The 17,787-nt window shown below is 41.0% G+C and overlaps 1 protein-coding gene across 3 annotated transcripts in view; it reads right to left on the bottom strand.

Annotated features, from left to right (window-relative positions):
- ARHGAP21 (Rho GTPase activating protein 21) overlaps nt 1-17,787 on the bottom strand; it is a 124,069-nt gene that overhangs the window by 73,610 nt on the left and 32,672 nt on the right. The window lies entirely within an intron of this gene.

Below are 17,787 nucleotides of genomic sequence, written 5' to 3'. Positions count from 1 at the left end.
CTGAAAGAAAAGAGACACACAAAGATACTAAGTGTAAGTTATAATTTGGATATTTTTAAGAGTATTCTTGTGCACCTGAAAACAAACTTTTTCCCTCCACATTCAAAATAAATTGATTACCAATGACATTTTCTTAAGATACATGTATTGTAAAGCAGCATCCTTCTAGCATTACACCTCTCTGGTCATATCACTTACACAATCCTTAAATTTTAAATTAAATTACACATTAAGAAACTTTATGTTCAACTTTTTAAAGGTTGAAATGAACCTCAAGGAACGTGTACAGATTATGTATTTTATTTGCTTTCTAGTTTACTTTGATACAAGTTAAGCGTGCTTTCTTTTTGTCTTCTGAGACTCCATTTTCGGACACACAGAGCTCACAGGCATACAAACACACCAGCTCCTCTTCCTGACTTCAAATGCAGGCATGATTTTCTCAGCTAGTAACTCCTCACTTAAACAACTGAAACAACTGAAGAATACATGAAATTGGTTAGGCTTCTTTAGTCAGACACACTTTTTCTCGTTATCTTTGATTTCACCTGCTTGTTGTCCGGTTGTGTTTTCTTTTCCAGCCTCAGCTACCTTCTCTGAACAATTCAGTATTCCAGCACTACACACGAGTAAAAAGGCCTGATTTCCTACTACAGTTATACTGCAATCCCAGCTCTCTGTTAGAAACAAGACATTTGGTTCCTTTCTTAAGGGTAATTCTATATACCCATGACTCAGAAATATATGATTATGAAAAAATATTTTTATTATTAAAAATATTTATCTTCTCAGCCTTATATGAAGTCCTTCATTTTCAAGTGCATGCCACATCATTCATAAAATCTGAATCAAAAGCTGAAGACATACAAAGAGAGCATGCAAAAACCCTATGACCCTCCTCTAAATATTCTAGTTCAATGATGCGTGAAACAAATTTAGATACCAGAGCCTATAGCCTATTCAAAAGGTATTCAAACAGAAATAATAGTCTTCTTGTCCTTCTGTAGCTCTGCTGCTGGGGCTCAGCAACTGGCTGATACGTGTCAGAATTTACTGCTTGGTTTTCTTCCTAGACTGCTCCAAAATAATCCCTTACAGCTGGGATTTGAAAAATGCAGCAGTGCTTATTGGTAAGGTGGGCCCAGCCAACTCCAATCAATACCTACAGAGAACAAAAAGCATTTTGACTTCCACCATGACAGCAATGGGTGTCACGAGGAAACTTCTGCAACTGCTTGATGAGATACTTAACTCTGCATTCGGGTATGTAAAACCAAACGTGCTTCTACACGGCTGCTACGGACAGCTCAGAAAACCCGTACCTTGTTTAGAGCTGCAGGGAGGCCACAGGAATACTACTCAGTGCTTCAAAGACCAGCCTCCCTGCCTCCGATCATCCTGTGCTCAGGGAGGAAAACCATACAAATGGCAAAGGGTCTTGGTGCTACACACACGCTGAGAAACGGAGCCGCTTATGGAACCTGAAACTGGGAGAATCCCGAACAGCCCCACAGGGCTCTGCTCCTCTGAACATGAAAGATTATTTTCAGATTTTTGGAAAGAAATATAAGAAGCTCAGTCTCAACCTAGTCAACCACCTAGTCCTTGTCAATCGCCTTCATTCATGTTTTGAAGTATTCGTGTAGAACAGAGAAGACTGAAATTAGGTGACTAATGAATGAAAAATTAGTCTGAACTGTGGAACTGACGAGGCTGGCTTTAGTTTAATCTTTGCATTGCTTGAACTTTAAGATAAATGCTACATAACCCTTTAGCCTGACTACGAGGTCAGATATTGAGGTGTTTCCCACCAATCTCTTCAGCTTCTGAACTTTTTCTCATTTTTGCACGAATGAACATACTTTCTCAGTCTTCCATTCTCGTGACATGAGTGGAAAACTGCACGATTGAAAATGATGATTTCAATCTTATTAAATGGCAAAACAAGTAGCTCACAATAAAAATCATTGGCCTCAACATCATGACAGCAACTTCCTCTATTAAGTGACAAGCAAGCAGAAATCCACCTATTTACCCCTTCTCTGCATTTTGTCTCTCACGTTTTTATAGGCAACACTTGGAGAAATTTTGAACGATCAAAAAAAATACAGGTATCACACAAGATCAAAAAAACTTTAATAAGCAAGTATCTGTCATAAGGATACGTAAACAGCAAACTTACTTCTGAGAATCGTTCAGGATGGAAAAGACTGAAAAGATCATCTAGTCCAACCTTTAACCTAGTACTGAAGTCCACCACTAAACCATGCTACTAAGTTCTACATCTACACGTTTCTTGAAGACCTCCAGGGATGGCAACTCAACCTCTTCCCTGGGCAGCCTGCTCCAGTATTTCACAACCTTTTCCCTAACAAAATTTATCCTAATATCCAACCTAAACCTCTCCTGGTGCAACTTGAGGCCATTTCCCCTCATCTTGTCGCTTGGCGCTCAAGAGAAGAGTGCAATCCCCACCTCTCTATAGGCAAAGGCAAAATGCAGCACTGAGAAGCAGAGGACTAATATATTTGCCCTTTTCTTTTCCCTGACAAAAGCCTCCCTGATTAGCCTACAGGTAGTTGTGGTAGGTATGACAACTGATCACTGTGGTTTGCTTACAGCCCTACTGTAACCTGGGATCAAAATGCAGCCAAACGTCCCTAGGTCTGAGGGGTGGGAGATGCAGTATTTGACTCAAGTGAGAAACAAACCTCTCATTCCCCTGCAATTTCAAGTAAACTTTTATCACTCACGCAAGTTGCTGAACTAACAGCTGCCCATAAACACCAGTACTCCACTGGCAAGTCATCGTTTCCTGAAAGAACGGGCCAGAAGTTAAAGGTTATCATCATGCCATCCTTGGACCGCCCGCGAGGTCTGCCAACAGTTCAACAGAAAAGGTCAATATTAATAATAAACGTTGGACGTGGTCAGTAACAGCAACTCTGAGCCGCCACTAGGAACAAAAAGGAATCTGAATTACAAAGAAAAGAGCCAACATCTGTTGAGTCACCCCGTGAATGGTCCAACCACAGCACGCCCACCAGCAATATCCCTTGCCAGGGAAGGCTTTAAAAAGGAACAAGCAAAGTTTTCAAAAACACAAACAAAACAAGGGTGCAAGACAGCAAGCAAGAAACAGATGATGTTTTGCACAGGCAAGAATGTTACTGAAAGCAGGGATCCTACGTGGTGTTTCTTTTGAGCCAAAAGTGATAGTAATCAAGTTACAAATACGTAGATAACTCATATCCTTAAGGTGATTTGTCTTTAGAGGAGACTGACATGCATTTCAAGAAAATGAAATACATATGCTTTATTTTCATTTCACATAAAATCTAACAAACAGAAGATTGTTTTGCTGTATTCCTTACTAAAGATCTGGATGCTTGATTCAGTAAAACACTGTATCTCTACATATTCAACATTCAATGTGAAAGTCAGAATGCATACAATTAAGTTCAAGGACTGAAGAATCCCAGGCTACTAAAAAGGATTCAAGCATCATTTCCCTCAGGATTGCTTCATATGAGCTTTTTACACAAAGTATCTCAAAACATCATTTCCTGTTACAGGCAATTACAAGGACATATAGCAGATGCTTAAATGCACTATAAAAAGCATTCTGTGCTTTGAACATTGCCTTTAACCCTGTTTTTCTGAGTGATGAAAGCATCCATGAAAAATCATACGGCACACCTTAAAGAAGTGCATGAATCACCAGGAGCTTAACACAGTCTATAGAATTATGTAAAAATGGTAAATATGATTATTTAGAACCATCTATGTTATGTCCAAATGAAAGTAAATCTCAAAACAGTAATTTCGCATTTTATCGGTCTAAAATTTAAAAAGAAAACACACAACTTGCATGGCTTCCAAAGCCTCTCTCATTTTCTGGCTTCTAAACAATTTACAGATAGATCTGTATAAATAACATGCTAAAAACAGTCCAGTCCAGTGACAGTCATAAGCAATTGCAATACAAACTATCAGTTGTCTTCTTGGCTGTCTAAACAGATAAATAGGTATGCTTTGAGTTCTGAATACTATCTTCATAGATGAATAATAGGGAACATAGTAAGCAACTACACATTGCACTATCGATCCTTGAAAAAACATGAAAAACAATTTAAAGTTGGTGTGAGTAATGTGAATCACTGAATCACTCCATTTTCATCCATATTTTATCTTTGTATTTGGCACACAATTTCAAAATTATTTCTCAAGTCACTTGGGACTGGCTGGCATTCACATTTACTCTAGTTATTTGGTTCTAACTTTTTTCTTTAATCAGCCAGACCACTTCACAAATGTCTTATGTAAATAAAAATCTCATTGTAAGTGTGTTTGTTTGCCAAACTAGATTTTCTGGAGCCTAAATCTTGATTAAGAAAAAAAAAAAACAAAAACAAAAAAAAAAAAAAGAAACACCAGACTGACTGGTGGAGTCACCTACCAACAGCTCAATAAGCACAGGTTGCCTCCTGCTTCAGAAGGATTTCACCATGCTCGTCTACCAAGAAACGTGCTACCTGAAACAGCAGCTTGGCTAGATGTGCATGCGCTGAACAGAAAATGGATTGGTGTCACCTGATTTTTCTGATTCAGCAGCCATCAAATAATATATTTTTTTTAATCACCATTGACGTAAACCAGAACCAAAAAGGATTTTGAACATTACCAAATCCACAATTGCCCTAAGACAGTGAGAGGATATTCCAAATGCTGTAATAAATGTTGGGCTTGCTTAGAAACAGTGGTATTTCTTGTATCAGGTCATTTATTTGCCCTATTTTTTGTAACCAAGTAGCTATCATTTAGCTAACTGCCCTATTACACCTGCAATTTCAAAGAAAAAAGGACTTTTCTAGCAATTTAATTTTACTTTATGTGACAGAAAGTGTAAAAAGACTTTTAAAAGGTAATGGGGAAGGGAAAAAAAGGTTTCTTTCTGGCTAAGACTAAAGAACAGAAGGAAAAACTACCTATATGGGAAGAAAATCTTGTTATCCACAGAACAATGGGAGATTTCACTGCAAGTCAGACCTTCTTTAACAATCAGATTCCTCCAGTGATGATTTTCAAACAAAATTATAACAAGCCACTGACCCTTTTAGTCTCAACCACGCAGAGAACTTCAAATCACTTTGATAGAAGCTGACAAAAAGTTGCATGAAGATATCCCTCAAAAAAATAGTTCTACTTTTCTGGTACATCCACGTGCTCAGAAATAATGAACCAAAGAACTGTATTCGTGCCCAGAGGACATCATGTTCCCTTTACCCTTTATCATCTTCTGTAGTCAAAGAACTAGGCTTCTGAACACAAGAGATCTCAGGCAGAGTAAAATGCTCAATCCACTGGAGAACACGTGGTTCCCTGGACCTGTGATGCTAGGTTAACGGTTGGACTCTTATGATCTTAGAGGTCTTTTCCAACCTAAATGATTCTGTGATAGGGGACAAATATAACCCCCAAAATACACAGCTCCTGGGCGTTCTTGAAACAGACAACACTAAAAAAAAAAAAAAAACGTTTTAGAAAGACAGATGTTTAACACAGAAGGTTATACAACTTGTCTTTGAGATCCATCATCACCACCCTTATTTGCAGTATAGGTAGGCATATCCAGCACTCAAAAAGGAAGCCAGACAATATTTATACCCGTACCACCTCAAAAGTGGCCATACTTCTTACACATTTTCCACACTATGGGCAAATTCAGGCAGTACTCCATTAAAACCACCATTGCTCTGAGAAAAGCCTTGTGGCCAACATACGCAGAACAACTGTGACAAGCGTTGAATGTGTAGGCTGAAAGCTCTTGCTGCTCTTCACACAAAATCACAAGCTCTATGCCTTTTAACTGCTGAAATGAGGACAGCAAGTGAAGAGGTTTGGCTAAGAGCGAATACATCAAAATCCATGATCACATTCCGAAACTGTCTCAATCCATAGCAAGATAAGGTACTTCTAGTGTTTTTTAACCAGATTGGAACGTAAAAATAACATTTTATTCAAAAGTAAATCATTCTCAGTGAAAGGAAATTAATTACTAATACAAGGTTGACACCTCAAGCAAATTCATCCTCCCAGTATCCAGGAAATAGCTTTGTCCTTGAAGCAAACAAAATGAGTTCAATCACTTTCAGCCTCAGCAACACATTCATCTCTTCACTGAAAAATCCCTGCAAAGAGATGAGCAGGAAAACCAGAATGCAGAAACCCCAAAACCTACATAATTCCAGTCCTCTGTGTCAAATATGCACTTGTCCTAACTTCTGACTTTAATGCTAGACAAAATCCTGCAGTCTTCCCCCTAAACAGATAAGGAAGGATGTAGGGGAGGATAGATGCTCAGGCAGGAAATGGAACTTGGCAGTATGTGTACTAACGTCCTGTCCTCACGTGAGTCTTCCATTGTTTTCTGTCCTTGCAAGGTAAGCTACAAGGTGTAACCATCAGCATCTCCAAACCCACAATGATGGTAGGAAACCTGTTTCCCAAACTAGTGTGACGTAAGAAATCACAAAAACCTGAGACGTATCACCTTGGATGCTAGCTAAGACCAAAAAAAGGCATCTAAAATTAAAAAAAAAAGTCAGATTTATTTTTTTTTTTAGTATTTAATTGATGTTTTTCTTAACAGCTATACACGCTACAGACTTAGGAAACCTTAAGCTGAACTCCAAAGATACCCACAGTATTCTATGCGGAACACCAGCTTCCTTCTTTACTAACACCAAAATTAGACTCTGCAGTTTATTAACGAATCATCCCAAACACTTCAGTATTTTGATTGTCCAACTAGAATGTTCATATTTGCATGCTACCTCAAAGCTACCCTTCACAATATATGAGCAGTAAGAAAATATATGTATATGATTATTAAATACTGCTTAGTTTACTTACAGAATTAAGCTTTGGGCAGTTGCATAATAAACATGAATTAGCTGCAGCTACCTGCATGAACATCTCCACAGGGCTTCTCTCTCCAGGTAACCAGACATCAAGAGACAGCTTTGAGGCTAGAAACAAGGCTGTATATGTAAAGCCTCTGTCTTAAATACTACCTTTTCAAAAAAAAAAAAAAACAAAAAAAAACCCACAAAACAAAAAAAAGCAACACACCAGCACATACAATAAACTTGCATAATTGCTGACATTTACTATATACCAACTTGTACTTTTTAGTAACACTCAAAGTAGACGTGACTGCAACATAGCAATCTAGAGTGAAAGTAGTTCAGGATGAACAAGTCTTTATCTACAGGAGCGATACTGTAACAGCATAATCAGCAGGAACTGAAGAACCCAGCAGCTTGAGGCACGTAAACATACTGAAGCACAAAAGAGGAGAGTTATTCCTACATGAGGACATCCCTCAGTATTCCTCCACGCTCGCAGAGTGGGCCATGAGGAGATGGAACCCACCCAACACACAGCGCTGGGCCTAGTGACAGGTTGAGCAAGAGATACGAGAAGATACCTGACTCCATGCTGTGCATTTTAGTGCTATATGTATTTAAGAAAGCTGCAGGAAGGACTCAGATGCCCGATGAGACTAATTGCCGAGCCTGTTTCCAGCAGGTACCAAGAGGAGGCTGCCTTGCCATGAAGCACCTGAAACTGGAAATGAAGATGTAAACAAGCCCTCAAAGCTCAAATAATCAAACAGCTGCAAAACTGCTCTCACCACAAGAAAAAAAAAAAAAAAGAGATGTGGAGATAAATGGAGCATGAGTCATCACATGCAACTGTTAGTAAACAGCACTCACAGAGGTAGATAAAATCGGCCCAGTCAGGGCCCTCTCTTCAGGACAACTGCGAATAGCAAAAGACAGCCCGCTTTTGGAACCGGGAAGCACAGTTCTTCTTTCACAGAAGCTCTTCACGAAGGAAGAAAAAATGAAAAAACAGTCTTCAGAGCATGACTTCTCCAGATCCATGGCTTAGAGAACGTGTGAGTTCTCAGAGTCCCCAGGGGACCGCTCATCTCTTAGAGGCGGAGTGGGGGATGGCCGCTGAGGCTCCCCAGCACCGACACTGCTCCTCAACTGCAGCTGAGGAGGATGCAGGAACTGGGAAGGCCAGCAAAGGCCAGCACACCCAACCAGCCCTCCAAAACAAGATCTGAACCTTTCAGGACTCCAGACAGTTACTACAAAGAACGGTATCAGTCCAACCAGGAGAACCAAAACAAATTACTAGGAGTTTAAGGGCAAAGATGGGCAATGCCCATGTTTCTCACGCGCGCCCCTCACCCGGCCTGGGCAGTTGGGCCCTGAGTGAGGTGGTGAGGCGGCCTCTGTGGGCAGATCTCCCCCACTCAGCCCTACGAGGGGTCTCGCTGATGGCCATAAGGAGCTGAGATGGTTCAGAGCAAGGCAGTAAAGATGCAAGGAGCACTGGATAAAGTGAAGGCCCGGGAGGCAGGCCACCTCCAGGTGCCATGCTCACAGCAGCCCGCTCTGTTGTTTCAATGTTCTGCCCAGGTGGCCACAGCAACAGGTCAGTGCTGGGCGAATAACCAGAGTGAATTTAGGTATTTGCTATGAGATAGCCCTGGCAGCAAACCTGCCACCTCCTCCTTCTAGGAACGTGAACCCCACCCAGATGAAGTACCGGGCCTAGAATAATCCTTTAATTCATACTGAAGGCCGTGGCCACCTGCCTGCAGCAGAGATCAGCAGGCACACAACACACACTTGGAAATTTCTCCGAAGTGAATGACCCAATCTAATAAAACACATTAACGATGTCCTCAAACCAAGGCCAGGTAAGGAGAAAGGCTCAAGAGAGCAATATAGGCCAGCTCCAGAAGCATGAAGTAAGTGGGAAATCTGCAACCCTTCAAAACCAAAGCTTGTGCCAGCGCAGCAGATGGCTGCTCGCACAGGGAAGGAGACATCACTGCTGCCGTGCAGGGTGCAGAGCTGCCTCGGGGTAGAAGGAGATGGACAGAGGGACGTGTGCTTCTGTGTACTTCTATAAATGCCACTGCAGTAAACACAGTCAAAGGAGAAATGGTATTTTTGAGAGGATTTCAGTCCTCAAAAAGGTCAAGGCACACACCAAAAAAAGCAAACAGCAAAAACCTCCACACGTGCGGCTTGTTACCCAAGCTGAAGTTTGCCTTACTGTGCTCTACCGTTCACGAAAGGCTGCTCTGTGAAGCAGCTGATGCTTATGTCAGTCTCACCCCTACTCCACAAGACCTGAAAAGCAAAGCTAAAGGCTACCTGCAGCAACCTCTGCCTTTCTCCCTCACCTTAAAATGCTCTCACATTTAAATCACAGTTTTTTCCCCCGAGATCAAGTACAAGAAAACAAGAAGGGTTAGAAGAAGCCTGTAGCTGAAAAACTCCATCTTCTCCATTTGAAATCAAGTCCCTCCATCGCAACACATAACTAGCTTTACACTGGCAAAGCACTCAAGGATGCAGGGACATGTGACAATCTGAAAAAAGATGATCACAAAAATGAGAACTTCTCAGTTAACAGAAGTGCCAATGTGCTATTTTCCTGGCTCTGGGTTAAATGCAGCAACACCAATTGGCTCTCTAAGGGGAGCCCAGCTGGACCTACTTGCTTGAATGAAAGGAGCATGCAGCTCTCCAGGCCAGGGGAGATCCAGAAACAGTTTTCCTACTTTGCAGCAGGGAGCGCACAAACCTACTCACTCTGGTTAGAGCTGAACTAGCATTTTATGCAGAGCAAGCTCTGGTTTTCCTACACAGAAGTTCTGACACCTGGATTTTTTGCACTGTGCTTTGACTTCACCAAGAGCAAGATCATGTTTGGCATGACTAGTGCTCCATCGCACCTCAGACTTGACTCAAAACTTCTCCAGTTAGCACCTAGCATCTTCATTATCTGGATGAAGGCATAAACTAACTTACCTGATCCTCCTTTAAGTATCAGACACTTGCAAGTTTAGCATACTTCAGCTCCTTAAGGGTTTTAATTTTAACATGCACATACACACACTACAAAAATATACTACAGTGCATCCATCTCTATATTTACATGTATCCGTGTAGATATATACATACACATTTGTAGTAGGTTGTGCACATTGTAAAACAGTAATGCTTTAACTACAATCTTTTCAAAACCTAATTAAGTGCAAATAAATGCATTTAGCTCATACCTTCTTCTTTCCACACAGTGACAGCCAATTTCAAGCAATACCACCAAGAAGCAGAGGCAAAATACAGGGATTTACTTCACGGGACTGAGATGCAAACTGTTTCCGCATTGTTTTTGCTCGTATCTTGCAATTAGTATTTAGAATAATAAACGCACAGTTCATAGTATTAAATGTAGTCAGAAAAACATTAAAAACAAAAAAGAAATTGAGAGCTTCCTTGTTTTCTTATAGGCTCATTAGCAAAAGCCTCCCCTCTTAACGGCTACATCCTCCTTAAACTGGAAAGAAAGGAAACATCTGCAGGGCTGGTAGCATAACAGCAAAATGTCATGTGATCTTAATTTAGCTAAATCAGAGCTTTTCCTTCTCTACTTGTTCTGCCCCTGCTTGTTAGGAATAGGAAATGCTTTGTCTTTACCTTAGAGTCTGATCTGGAAATATCAGAGACAGGAGACTGAGAAAGCAAACTTTCTTAGTGTCGAACGAAGCAAAGCTTGAGGTTACTCTGTGCATGATAAAAACTGTCTTAGTAGTCTGACAGAAGTGATCAACAGCGGTTGCGCAGAGTCACGGCCTGTCAGCGGCTGCCTCACGCTGCTTCTTTCAGCCTAGGGGAACTTTCTGACAGACCCAAGAACACAAGCTGTCCACGACCCTCTCCGCTTCCTACAAATGGGGAGAGAACAGTAAGTTCTCTCATTGCCAACGTCCCCAGCCAAGCGTGTTACTGCAAAGTTAGGAGCTAGCTTAGACAACGTTTGTATACTCTTTTGCTTTCTGGAATAACACAGACTTTATCAGACATACCACATACCAGATAGTTTTCACTACATTTTCACCAGACTCTATTATGGCATACCTATTCACACATGCTAAATAGTTCTGCAGAAGCTCTTAAGAAGAGCAAAATCACCGCACACTATAAAACCTGATTCACTCTGAGCCCATTGCAATAATCAGATGCAGCACAGCTTTAAAGGCAGCCATGAAACCACCTACACACTTCCTCCAGCTCACACTGTTTCTGCTCGCCGTACCCAAGGGCTATGGCTTGGTTAAACAAATCATCAGCTCTGCCGGGACCCTGGCCAAACCAGCCAAGAGAGCACCCACTTTTCCACAGCCTCTCTGTCCCTCCAGCAAACCTCTGGACTTAGACCGGGCTACTCCATGGTGCAGCTACAACGCTGAGCAAGGGCTTTACTTTGTGGGCTCGGCGGTGGGACAGAAACGCACCTTACGCTGCTCTCTAATGCAGGTATGAGGCTGATCTTCTTACAGAAGCTTCTGATCTTTCCAACATAAATAGACTCATTCGTGCTTTAAAGATATGAAATCAAAAGACTAGCTGCACCACTTCATCTGCATAAATGCGTTGTCATAACTGCTGGTAATTCAAATAGTTCAGACTTAAGATCTGAACATCTTCAGCTTTGCGATGCTGCAGTTTTACTTAAAATTTTGTTTCATGTGCAACATGAACGTCTGACCTGCCCAATGCCAAAAGGAAGCCATTGGAAGATCAGGGAATTGACCCACAATGTCAAAATCCAGACTGTCACCCTAAATATAGCAACTCACTTCCAACAGCCATTTCAGATTCAATCCTGTTGGCAGAAGATTTACCTCCTCTCGTGGGAAGAGTTTTAAGAACTGACTTGAGGGAAGAACTATTCAGATCAAGTCTACACTTCCTAAGAAAGATTTAATACAGAGAACATGGCTCAAAACACTACAAAACTTTTAAGACAACGTTTCAAGATTCTTTACATCCCTGAATACACAGCTTCCCGCCTCAGAAGCAGACACCTCTAGATATACAGTTAAAGCTACAAGCTTTAACACTGGGTAAATATTGAAACTAATAAATTCCTGCAGGCACAAACACACCACTTAAATATAATCCTGGTCCCATGTTTTAAGATATTTGAATATAGTATATAACGCACAAATTAATATACTGCAAGTTTTAAAAGCCTTAAACTCCGAAGTAAAAAGGTTTGTGTATAAATCAGCACACGCAGATGCAAAGCTACATAACTCAACACTCATGTTAAAATATTTCAAAACCCTAAATTTGTAATCTACTGTGCATATAGGACAGAAAAGCAGCTTTTTCAGTGAACAATTTAATTTACTAAGATATAATACTTAGGAAGCTGCTTAAAAAAGACTGTGAAGTCATTAACTGGAAAAAAAAATCTGAAATCTGTATGTCAACAGAGATGAGATATCACTAAGAGGATAAAGAGGAGAAAGTTGTCCACAGGATTTTCAGTTTAGCTGCAAATCCAGAAGCTTTCAAACATTGCCCTACCATGCGATGATAAGCGACCTGCGTTATTTCCTCACGGTTTGCAGAGAACATGTCAGTAAGAATGGTAAATGCCGATGACTAAATCCACATTTGTATCTGTCTGGAGAACGGGGTGGAGGGCAGTGGAGAAATCTATTTTAACAAAAATTCACTTGCTTTTTTAAGAACTACTTGTCCTTGCATGCCTATTACTACGGCTTGAATTGCTCACTGTTGCTGAGTTACTTCCCCATGCTTCTGAACATTACAAATGTTTCTCCAACAGCAATGTGAATTCCCACAATGAGTAAAGCCACCAGCTATTTCCTGCAGTGTTTTACACCTTTTACTCAACAAAACTGAAAACATTACACCCTGCACTGCTATGAGGCAAGATTTTTATCATATTCCCTCCCTCCCTGAGGCAGGAGATAAACAGAAGAGTACAATAAGATAACGTATCACATTTCTAAACTGTTATCAGCTGCAAATATCTGAAAGGAATGCAACCACCTTTATTATTTCATCCTCCAAGTGACACATTCAGAAGACTGAAAAGCTTTTTTTTTTTTTTTTAAATGTTATCTGAGATTCTCTAGAGAAAGGGAATAGCTGCAGTGCAGCAGCCGATGCAGTGCTGCTGCATCCTCAGACTTGAAGGCGATGCGATAGCTGAGCCTGCGCTGCAACGTCTCATTCACACACACTGCTATACAGAAAAAGCCTGTGATAATGAACTCAAGTTAAAACAAAATTTACAAGATCTTGGCCGCTATAGTGCCGCAACATACAAACTTATTTCTCAAAGACTGTGTTGATGTCAGTGGAAGTTCCTCCAAGCCCAGCAGCTTCAATGGCCAGGCGCTCTGTACAATGAAACCGCCCGACCAGCCGTGAGTTGATGGAACGCTGCAGAATGCCTGCCTTTGGCTGAGAAACCTGAGATTAAGTATTCGGACGGCTGAAAGCACATTATTGTTACTTTTAGAGGTTAGGATACAGCAATAAAATAAACAGTAGGCAGGCATTGCTCAGGTAGGAATTCGGAGCCCATGAGAACCTGGGAAGACCTGCTCTCCTCAAACCAGGAACAGCCTCCTTAGAGCACGCTGCTGACCTGAGCTCTTTGCTGGCCTGAAGACCCACGTTCAACTCACCACCTACTATTCCCTCATCTAACACCTGAAGGCAATGCACTTGTGATACCAGGAGAAAAAACTGTAAACTACTCATTTTAATTTATTTTTGAAGACATTCTCTTCTTTTCTTAAGGGAGAACACTAAAAATTCTTAGTTTATCAGTGTCACCAGACTATATTAATAACAGGATTAATCATCTATGACACTGTATGATCCCACTCACAATTCCCCCCGTACACATACCAGCTTTCTACCTGCTACTCTTTAACTATTTCTAAATCTGCATTCATGCTGAAGTTCTAGATTGCCCGTTCAGACTCCCACTCTTAGATCTACCCTGTGTTTCACAAGACCATCACAGACAACACAAAAAAGCAGCACGACGTTTCACTGCTCCGCAGTAACTCATTTTAAGAAAGATCGGAAGTAATGAAGCTGTCCCGTAAAGATGAAAATCTGCAATTAATTCAGTTTGCTTTTGTACTCATTACTGTGAGAAGAGAAGGCTTCTGATTTATTATTCATGGATCACCCTGTGAAAGCCACACAGCCATCAATCCCAGCCAAGGTTTGGGCTAAAAACTGAAATTTTTTTCATTGCAATTTCTGACTCAGATTTCTAATTTAGTCCTGACCTCTGCATATTCTTTGAAAACACAACATGCTAATACACACAACACCTTGCTGTATCTGAGTACAAAAGGCACCTGTCTCACGTTACAGCAACTCTCACGCTGCATCACGAAGGTACTTTTTGTAAAATCTGTATCAACACGGTGGGCACGTATTAACACTCCTGCCTCTTACATATTTGTTCCCTTCCTGTTCTAAAAAAACAGACTTTGGGAACTCTACACTGGGGGAGAGGAGCAGGGTGTGTGCCAGCAGAACAAACAAAACAACCCTAAAGAACAACTCTATAATCTGATTCAAGAAATCGTTAGCGAAAAACAAACAATTAAGCTCATTTTTATTTTCTCCTTGAATATACACTTCTGACAGCCATTTAGGAGGAAATATGTTGTCTCAGAAGGCAAGCCTTCAACTCAGCTCTCGGATGACAATTTGTAATCCACTCCCTGATGTTTGACTGGGGTCAGGATGGATGAAAATCACCTAAGAAGCTGCACAGCTCCTGCTAATTCAAGGACGCCATATGCCAAACTGGGGCTGTTAGCTCGGGCTGCACAGGTCACCCACCTCCGTTCTCACCAGCAGGCTTCTCCAGCACTGCTAAGTGGAGAATTTAGAAAGCAACACTGCTGCACCAAGCAGGATGCATCTCTCTGCAGGGCTGACAGCATTCACTTCTTACACGGCATCTCAATGGTCTCTTCCTGATAGGTAATACCCCATAAATGAGCTTACAAGTTCATTTCAAAGAAAAAACAACAGCAGTAACTCACTAAAATGTGCAGTTTACAGGGATTTTACTTTCAGGGGAAGAAAAAAACCACACACAGCAATCATATACTCTACTTATCTAATAAAAAAAATAGTAAAAACAAACAGTTCAGCAACATTTCTACCTTAAGCATGCAAGTAGTTTCAAGTATATTGACCTAAGGTTTTTGACCTGGTTTTCTTTCCAGCTTTTGGGTTATGTGAAATCTGCCTTGGTGGGTGGTTTTTTTTTTTTGTTTGTTTATTATTTTGGTTCTTAGCAGTTCATTTCAGTTTATTACTCAAAATGAAACACACACACACACACACACAACGTCCCTTTCCCTTCCCCCTACTTGTGTCAAACTCATTTTAAAATTTCACAGGACTGTCCACATCATGAGCCAGGCATTTTCTTGCTTCTTGATTTCTGAAGTACAGGAAGCTATTAGCCAGGTTGAGTTTGTCTATACAGATGAATGTAAGCAAATACCTATGTAAGCAAGCTAGACCAAACTTAGTGAGACAGCTCAGCATCTGAAAATTAAGACTGGAAGAAAGCCTCAGTTTGTCTCTGATTTTTTTTAATTCACCAGATGAGGCTTCTTTTAATCCATAACATTAAGGAGATGACTCAAAAAAAGAAGCCATCAACAGACCTATATGTACGGTGGGAATATTTCTGAATCACTTGCCTCTAGTTACTGTACTGAAACTGCAACTTTTTTCGTTTAAAGTGCTTATCTTCTCCTTAATGCTGTAGGAGAATACAATAAATTCTCCTCAGTGACTAAATGTTATGTGAGAAATACAGGTAACATCTAGAGTACCCTGAAAGTAGTATTACAACAGCATAGCACTATTTTAATTCCTTAGTAAGTGGATTCTATTTACAAACAAGCTTTCAAAATCCAGGCAGGTTTTTTTTTTCCCTCCCGTTGTGCAGGAAATAAGTCAATTAGACTTACAGCTGCCCATATTAAGGACTGAATAACATCCTGTGGTCATTTATTTTATCCTGCATGTTCACAAAAAAGTACACAAAAAACCTCCACTCACATCATTTTCTCTCACATTCCTGATAAAGTATTTTCAAACAACCAAGATGTTTGAGTCCCATTAAAGCCGGGGAAAAAATCAGCTTTAAATTTATTTACACTGCAGATGACCCTGGCACGTCTCCCCTTTCCTGTATGCGATACACTTCTTTTTGTGCAACTCCTGAAGCAAATCTCCCTCAAAGGTCAAGACTTTAACAGAACAACCTAACGTACTCCAAGTGTTAAAAAAAAGCTTTTATATAGTTAAAAGCATGTTTTATATAGCCAATAACTCTAGGAAACGCCTTAGTACATAGCAATACTTTTAATCCTACGTTTTCCATAGGATGGGGGGGTGCGGAAAAGAGATGGACCAGAGCCTTCCCTCCCCCCCCAGTTATAAATTATATAATCATATTAAAATATGTAAGGATAAGAAAACAACCGACCTGGCCACTCCAAGCACAATAGAGGTTACATATGAAGCTCCAGTTGTGGTTGATCACGCAGTCCAAAATCTTGAACTGGGCCATGTCCTGCTATAGCGCAGACTGCTGCTGTGCTCTGACTCAGCTTTTGCTGTGTGCTACTCAAGGATGCGAGAGCTATGCAGTAATGACATTCAGGAACAAGGACCTTCCTTCCTGCTCAGCCTCCCTTCCCACCCCAGCCATGTGTCAACTCAACGAGATAAACTGACAGAACTGCCTAACATTCCTCAAAACAACACTTCCGAAACTGTCAAATTATGCATTCTTGGGGGGGGGAAAAAAAGAAAAGAGGGAAATAAGAACAAGCACAGTTTGAGTGTACCTTTTTGTATTTCCTTTAGTGAGATTTCTTAGGATGTTCTTTTTTTTCCTGTTGCTGCTGATAACAGTCTGAATCTCAATAAATTAGAACAATAATTCATATAATAAATCTTAAACCTGCTTAGGCACAGCTGTGATGACGGATGCTGTGTTTTCTTGAGATCCAAAAGCTTATACTGTGTTTTAAACACAGCACAATACGAGCAACTTTTCAGCAGCCAAGTTTTACAGAAGTCACAGAGGTTCATCGCCTTCATGTTCTTAAATGGCAGGCTCCCTTTAAGCCGTCAGTGCTGACAGCACTGCTCAGAAACGCTGCCTGCATTTTGTACCAAAGGATGGCGGCTGCCCCATTGATAGGGGAATGGACGATGGAGCAGTGGGATCCTGAGAAACTGCAGAAGTGCTGGATGTTTCCTTCCTCCTTTACACAGTTCTCTTCTGCAACTTGTCAACAACCCTATCTCAGATACACTTCTTGCCTTCTGTCTTGACTGTTCTACCTTGTGCACCCTCTTCCCCTTCAAACAAGAGATTCAGAAGTACAGGAGACCTGTTTCCACAGAAACATACCCATTTTGTTTGATGGTCACACGAACCATTAGACTTGTCACAGAAAACAACTTTAATTAATCTGAGGTTTAAACACCACAGCTAGCTAACAAACCTTTCAGGAAGTCAGACGATTTTATCCATCAGCTGTAGCTCCAAATAATTTAAAATTAGGATGTTATTTGTTGAAAGCATGTTAGGGTCCCAAGCACCTGCCCAGTGACAAGAAGGGACCCCAGCACTCTGACCCCAAGCCGAGGAAGGAGCAGAAAGAGCCCCACAGCGCACAAGTCTCAGGCCCCCCCAGACCCAGCTAAGGAAAATACAAGAGAAGCGATGTGGATGAGCAGGAGGGAAGCATTCTGTTTGCATCAGCATTCGTGCATTGCCTCAAGGAAGAACATCTGC

Source organism: Cygnus atratus, chromosome 2, assembly GCF_013377495.2.
Source record: "Cygnus atratus isolate AKBS03 ecotype Queensland, Australia chromosome 2, CAtr_DNAZoo_HiC_assembly, whole genome shotgun sequence".
Classification (NCBI taxonomy): domain Eukaryota; kingdom Metazoa; phylum Chordata; class Aves; order Anseriformes; family Anatidae; genus Cygnus; species Cygnus atratus.
The sequence above is the reverse complement of the archived record's forward strand: the minus strand, read 5'-3'. Positions and strand labels throughout refer to the sequence as shown.